This window comes from Oncorhynchus kisutch, linkage group LG10 (genome assembly GCF_002021735.2).
Source record: "Oncorhynchus kisutch isolate 150728-3 linkage group LG10, Okis_V2, whole genome shotgun sequence".
Classification (NCBI taxonomy): Eukaryota; Metazoa; Chordata; class Actinopteri; order Salmoniformes; family Salmonidae; genus Oncorhynchus; species Oncorhynchus kisutch.
The window spans coordinates 60,808,374-60,815,476 of record NC_034183.2 but is presented as its reverse complement, the minus strand read 5'-3'; positions in this window follow the sequence as shown (position 1 = coordinate 60,815,476).

Sequence of the window (7,103 nt, the reverse complement as noted above, 5' to 3'; positions counted from 1 at the left end):
CAGCTTCCGCAATTTGTTAGGAGCTTTAGAGGGGAGCGTCCGTTAAATTGCATAGATAAATATGGTGAATAATTGATGTGATGTGTACTGGGGAGCTGGTTTGGAGTGGCACTGATGCTCCTGGAATCCCACAGAATGTCAGTGGTAGATAGGTGTATGTATAGCTGTATCTCCTCTTCTACTTTAGGTGTCCATACCCAGGATGTAGTCCTGTTCGACAGCCTTGTCATGTTCACAGTGTAGACATTATATTGTATATACCTCTATGCAGTGTCATGATGTTAGCCTGGGGATAGGTTTATGACAGTCATAAATACCTCTTTCCCCCTTTTTCCTCTCTCTACCCTACTGATGTTACATTTGCAAAACCCTTGGTTAACATAGAGATTCTGGGAACATCAGAAGGTGGGGGGAAATGAACTATATTCTGGTAATCTGACCAATTGAACATTTATGCGGTGGTACTCAATGAATATGATGTCAGTTCGGTTGTCATCTGAAACATTCTCATCAATGATAAGATGACAAACTCTACAGTGTAAAGTCTACACATCAGAGTTATCGGATTCACATGGAATTGTTGTTCAATTTAAATGTTTGAATATTAAATTATTTCTTGATGGGATGAAATTAAATGTGATTTTAGCTTCTAAAATATGAGATTTGGGTTTTCATAAGATAGGGCTCTGCTCAATCAGTGGCCCGCCCCTGTGAAGGGACATGGGCTATAAAACTTTTCAAACACGCCCTCCTCTCCCTTCCTATATAAGCCCTTGACGACAAAATAACCTCCTGTTCCGAGGACGTGAGGACGACGGTCCGATGTCAGAATGGTTCAGATCAGCGTGAGCTTTGGTTGCGAATGGTATGAACTTTGAACTCTTATTCACTACAGAAATGATACCTCCTAGCCGTTGAGTTAGCAACAGCCGCTGCAAACGAGGGTTAGAAAGGAACAGACAGAGTATCCCGTCTATCACACAACGACATTCCTACAACGTATCCAATTGACAACCAGAGACATTCTTCCAAGGACTCGGTTGGGCAACACGGCCTTCCATCTACCACCAACCTACCGAAGCGCAGCTCAGAGTAAATATTTATTGCATTTTCCTTTTCCAAATGGGCGGTGATTTAGAATGCATAAGATACTGTATTTACGATAGCACAGCTTCGCCCTTTGTTCCTCAGTCTTCCCGCTCTTTCACTCAAACCCAGCCCCTTTTCTTTTGTGTAACAAGCTGTCATATCTGTTCCGCCCGCTAGGGACGTTTTCCTTTATGACGTAATTTGTAATCAAGTTATGATTTAATTATGTGTATGTGTAATTCTGTGTGATTAGTTAGGTATTTAGTAAATAAATAATTAAACCCAATTTTGCATTGCTGATTCAACTTGTCAGCCAGGGTTCATGCAGATAACTAAGAATTTACAACTTTCAGATGAGACTGAATTAAGATGACGATTAATATTGACTGCTATTGATGTAAAATATTACTAGGTCTTTAAGAGTTTATTCGGAAGATAACAGCTCTATAAATATTATTTTGTGGTGCCCGACGTTAATTACATTTACATGATTAGCTCAATCAGGTAATATTAATTACGGATAAATTATTTTATAGAATAGCATGTCATATTACTGAATCTGGCAAAGCCAAAGACACAACAACAGTATAGACATATAGGCATCAATAGAAATCATATAAACAGTAGCCTAGAGTATATGTCATAAAGGCCCATCTGTACACCTCATACAGTATGTTCCATGATCATGTACATGTTATAGATGACATCTTTGGTTCAGGGCTACAGTACTAGCTACATCCCACTGGGGTTTGGGATATGGGAGACTGCCCCTCTCCATCCTTCCCTGTAATTCACTCTCCTGTGTGAGAGTCTAAGGCAGTTTTAAAGAGGGAGTGGAGCTAAAAAGACAGCTTTGAATTTCAGGCCTTGGAACCACAAGGATGCTATCAGACTCCTACCAAAATCCTCCCATTTAAACCCTTTCAGGGCTTTCTGTCTTCCTTCTTTCACTCCTCCTCCAAACGTGTGGTATGTCACATGCAGAGGTGTTTAGAATAATAGAGCTGGATTCATTCCTTTCATGTGCTCGCCTTTTAGCAGAGACGTGCAGAGCAGTGTTTTCTGGGTTTGATTCCCACCCCTTGAGGAAGCAAGGGCATGAGGATGTGAAGTCTCCTAATCTCCACTGACAGCCAATCACCGCTCATAACGCCAGTCCAAAGCCAGGCGATAGCAGGCCCTTTAAGTTTACAGTCTGCCTGTCCCAATAAACATATCTCTCACTCAGTCCCTGCTCCCTCCTTTACGCGCTCTCTCTTTTTCTCTCTCTCCATTTCTCATGTGTTCAGCGTGGGGGCCTGGTCTCCCGGTGCTGCAGGGGCAGAACACTCCTTCAGATGTGTGTGTGACTGTGGCTCTCACTGATAGACACAGGGACAGGGATGGCAAGCCTCACAGCTTACACTCAGTCAGGGGCTGGGAATTCAAAAACGTCCAACTTTATTTTACACTGGTGTGGTGTGACAAGGTGACCGCACACGTGAGCTTGCAGTTACATCACGTTCAGCTGGCCTTTCACTCACCCCACACTGTGGGATATGGACTAGATGTCAGATATGGACAACATGTCAGATATGGACTAGATATGGGAGAATTACTGTATTTTTATACTATTACAGGCATAGATACAGGTAATATAGACATATAGAAGACATAGATACAGGACATATAGACATATAGAAGACATAGATAGGGGAGACTTATTCATTCATTGACTGTTAATTTCATATTACTACTCCAAACTGAAAGACGATTCTTCCTTTGCAAGTTGTTTTTCTTTTTTTCTCTAGGACCTGGACAATGTTAGCGGTAAATGAACCCCCGCCCACCCCTCCATCTCTCTTCCACTGTAATGAAGCATGGATAGGGGGATGGGGAGAGGAGAGAAGATGGAGGGGAGGAGGTGGCCGGAACGTTTGCTCCCGTCTCGGCCACGGGTATTCTTGGGTTGATAATACAGATGTCGATGTTATTGCTTGAGAATACGCGTAGCTGAGTGGAAGCCATTTTCCTCAACCAACCTTTCCTTCTGGAGTCATATAGACATACAGGAGCAACATCCTCCGCCAAAGATCAATCTTCACTTTTGTACTATCAGTTGTTTTAAATGTTCTACATCATATGGACCCTCAGTGTTGATCCAAGCAGCCTCAACGCTGCCCAACACTCTCTCTCTGAGCTGTCTTGTGACCGGTACCTTGAGCCCCAACCAGACATCCTCTTCAGAAGGTAAGCGCCTCCCAGCCATATATCACATCCCTTTTTTGCTCTGATTATTCCTCCGCTTGACAGATGCCCTTATCAGAGGCAGTGCGTGGTAAATGGGGAATCCAATAAGAGTTTGTGAGGAAGTGGGCCTGGGCGACACCACACCACACATCAGAGGTCCAGCAGCAGCTCCTGTGGCTCGTTGCGAATAAGGTCACAGCCAAAGAGCAAATCCAATATCCAGACTGGCAGGTAGGAGCATGGACTGAATGCATTAGAGCACAAAGATAAATCTCAGCCTGGATGCTGTTTTCCAGGCTGGCTGGAGGTGGTACAGGGACAGTCAGACGGGCAGGTTGAGGCAGGGCAACAGGGAAGGACAGTCTAGGCTGAATGGTGTGGGAGATTTAACAAGCATTCCAACCAAAGATGTGTGTGTGAACTGGTGTATTTGTGATACAGTGATCTTGGTTAAACTACCTCTTTGTAACGCACATCCAAAAGTAGACATTTGACAAAACTGTATCATTGCCTTGCAAAGGTCTTAGATTTTTTCACATTTTGTTGTGTTGCAAAGTGATTAAAATTGATTAAATTGTAATTTTTTTGTCAACAAACTACACAAAATATTCTGTAATGTCAAAGTGGAAGAACATAAATTTTTTTATACAAAACATTATAACTAAAGTATAGTTGTTGCGTAAGTTTTCAGCCCATTTGTTTAGGAAAGCCTTAGTTAAATCACATAAAAAAGTTACATGGACTCACTCTGTGTGAAATAATAGGGGTTGACATGATTTTTAAATGACTAACCCTTCCTCTGTCCCCCATACTGTACATACATCTGTAAGGTCCCTCAGTCAAGTATTGAATTTCAAGCACAGATTCAACTCCAAAGACCAGGGAGCTTTTCACATTTTTATAAAAAAACAAATGAGACATTGAATGTCTCTTTAAGCATGGTCAAGTTAATAATTATGCTCTGGATGATGTATTAAACCACCCAGACACCTCAAAGAACCAGTCATCCTTCTGAACTGAGCTGCAGGATGTTGCTCAGGGATGTTACCATGAGGTCATTGGTGATTTTAAAACAGCTATTTTAAAACAGAGTTCAATGGCTGTAATGGGAGAGAACTGAGGATGGATCAACAACATGGTAGTGACTCCACAATAATGGCCTAAATGACAGAATAAAAAGAAAAATACAAATATACAATATATTCCAAAATGTGCATCTTGTATGAAACAAGGCACAAAAGTAATACTGCAACAAAAAACATAGCAAAGAAATACACTTTTGGCCTTAATGCAAAGCCCTATGTTTGGGGCAAATCCAACACAACACATCACTAAGTAATTGCCTCCTTATTTTCAAGTATGGTACTGAGGAGTTTTTAAGGATAAAAATAAGTGGGATAGGGCTAAACACAGGCAAAATCCTAGAGCAAAACCCGCTTCAGGAAATCACTTTTCAGCGGGCAATAACCTACAACATAAGGCCAAATCTACACTGGAGTTGCTTGCCACTTAGAAGGCCAAGTTACAGTTTTGACTTAAATCTGCTTGAAATACTATTGCAAGACTTGAAAATTGTTGTCAAGCCCCAACATCTCGACAGAGTTTGAAGTATTTTAAATAGAATAATAGGCAAATATTGTACAATCCAGGTGTACAAAACTCTTAGACTTACCCAGAAATACTCACAGTTGTTATTTCTGCCAAAGGTGTTTGTAACATGTATGGACTCAGGGAGCTGAATACTTATGTAAGGACTATATTTCATTTATAACATTTGTTATATCTTACATTTTTTATAAATTTTTTCAATCTTTCACTTTGACATTATAGTTTATGTAGATTGTTGACAAAAAAATGACTATTAAATCCATTTTAATCCCACTTTGTGGCACAATAAAATACTGTATGAAGAAATCGAAATCGTCTGAAAACTTTTGCCAGACACTGTACATGTACATTCATTTTCTGTTCCATTTTGTTATTAATACTTCCACTTGTTTAACTGCACCTGTACGTGGACAAGCAGAAGAGAACTAGTGGGGTTGTGTCGGGTGGTCAAATGAATAACTTCCCACCGTGGTGGTTTTCATTTGAGTGTTTTTTTAATAGGGTGTAATAAGATTATGTAAATCCCTTCATTTCACAGTGGGGGGAGTCTGGGTCTCATCCATGTAAAGGGTCTTTGACAGCGTCTCTGTACTAAACACTGGAGACACTCAGCCAAGAGGATTCTCCACAGCAGCCCCTTGAGACAGCACTGACATGAGCTCCTCTCTCTCAGGGTGGTGTGTGTGTGTGTGTGTGTGTGTGTGTGTGTGTGTGTGTGTGTGTGTGTGTGTGTGTGTGTGTGTGTGTGTGTGTGTGTGTGTGTGTGTGTGTGTGTGTGTGTGTGTGTGTGTGTGCATGTGCGTGCGTGCATGTGTGTGTGTGTGCGTGTGTGTGCGTGCGTGTGTGTGTGTTCACGTGCGCGTGTGTGCGCGTGCGTGTGTGTGTGTGCGTGTGTGTTCACGTGCACGTGTGATAGACAGTTGGCCTAAGGTTAGCACAAGCCTCCAGACTCTTTATTCCAGTCTCTTCCTCCATCCTTTAATTAATGATAGAACTTGATCACAAAGCCCCCGCTCATTAACCATTTTAATAACTTAATTTGTCCCTAATAAACCAAATTCCATGTTGACCCCATGTAATGGAAAGCTAGAAAGTAAACTACGGACTTGGCGGGTAAGATGCCCAAGATTTGGGTTTGTTTACTTAATTGCGTACAGTACTGTATGTATTCAGGTTATCAATAAATGCTAAAGAATTGCTCACACTGTTATTCCCTCCACTCCCATGGTCTTGCACTCAGCAATGTTACAGTAATGTCATATTTACAATTTTTCTATTTTGGCTATATCAACTGACCATGTTTATTTTCTGTGCATCTTGCATGCGCTTGACACTAGCATATCACTAATGAGATCTACATCTGTGATGAAGCTGGTATGCTACTGTATATTGTTCACAATGAGCAACTACATCAACACCGGACAAGTCTGACTGCAGCCTGTCTCTCTGTACACTTCTCCTAATAACCATCCCAGTGAGCAAACAGAACAGAGACTTCAGACTGGGAATAAATAAGGAGGTCTTGGATTTGCTGGGTGGGGATAGCTGTAATTTCCCCTGGATGGGTCACTCCATTACCCTGTAATATTTATCTAGACAAACAAAAGGCTGTGTGCGGGAGCAGCCGGCCGCAGGGAGGAAATCACTATGCAATAAGAGCCCTCTCTTTAGGACCCTGTCTTTATCATGGAGGAGCTCTTATGAGATGTGGCAGATTAGAGGAGGGCAACAGAAGGCCAGGAGAGAGCCATGGAGATTATTACCGTCATTGCAATGATCATCACTAATTGTCATCCAACGACGCGCACGTTTGCACCTGTGGTAAATGTAAATGTAAACTAACCATGTGTGTGTGGGCTGTGAGTGTGTATGTTTGTGTGTGTGCATGAGAGAAAGTGAGAGGAAGAGAAAAAAAGAGTTTGCATCCTTTTATGTGTGTGCATACATGTGTGCGATAGTGATTGGATGCATTTAGAATGAAGAAATAGATAAAGATAGAATTAAATAAATAAGATGCAATCACATGCATTGCTCTTGGTGCCTGGCAACCAGATCTCTTGGTTGTCATGGCAACAGTTTCTACCGAATGTGAGGTGATTGGCAACCATGCCAACGAGGAGGGAATAACATTTGACCCCTCCTGCTGACGAGGAGAGGTGGGGGGCAGAGGGGAGCTG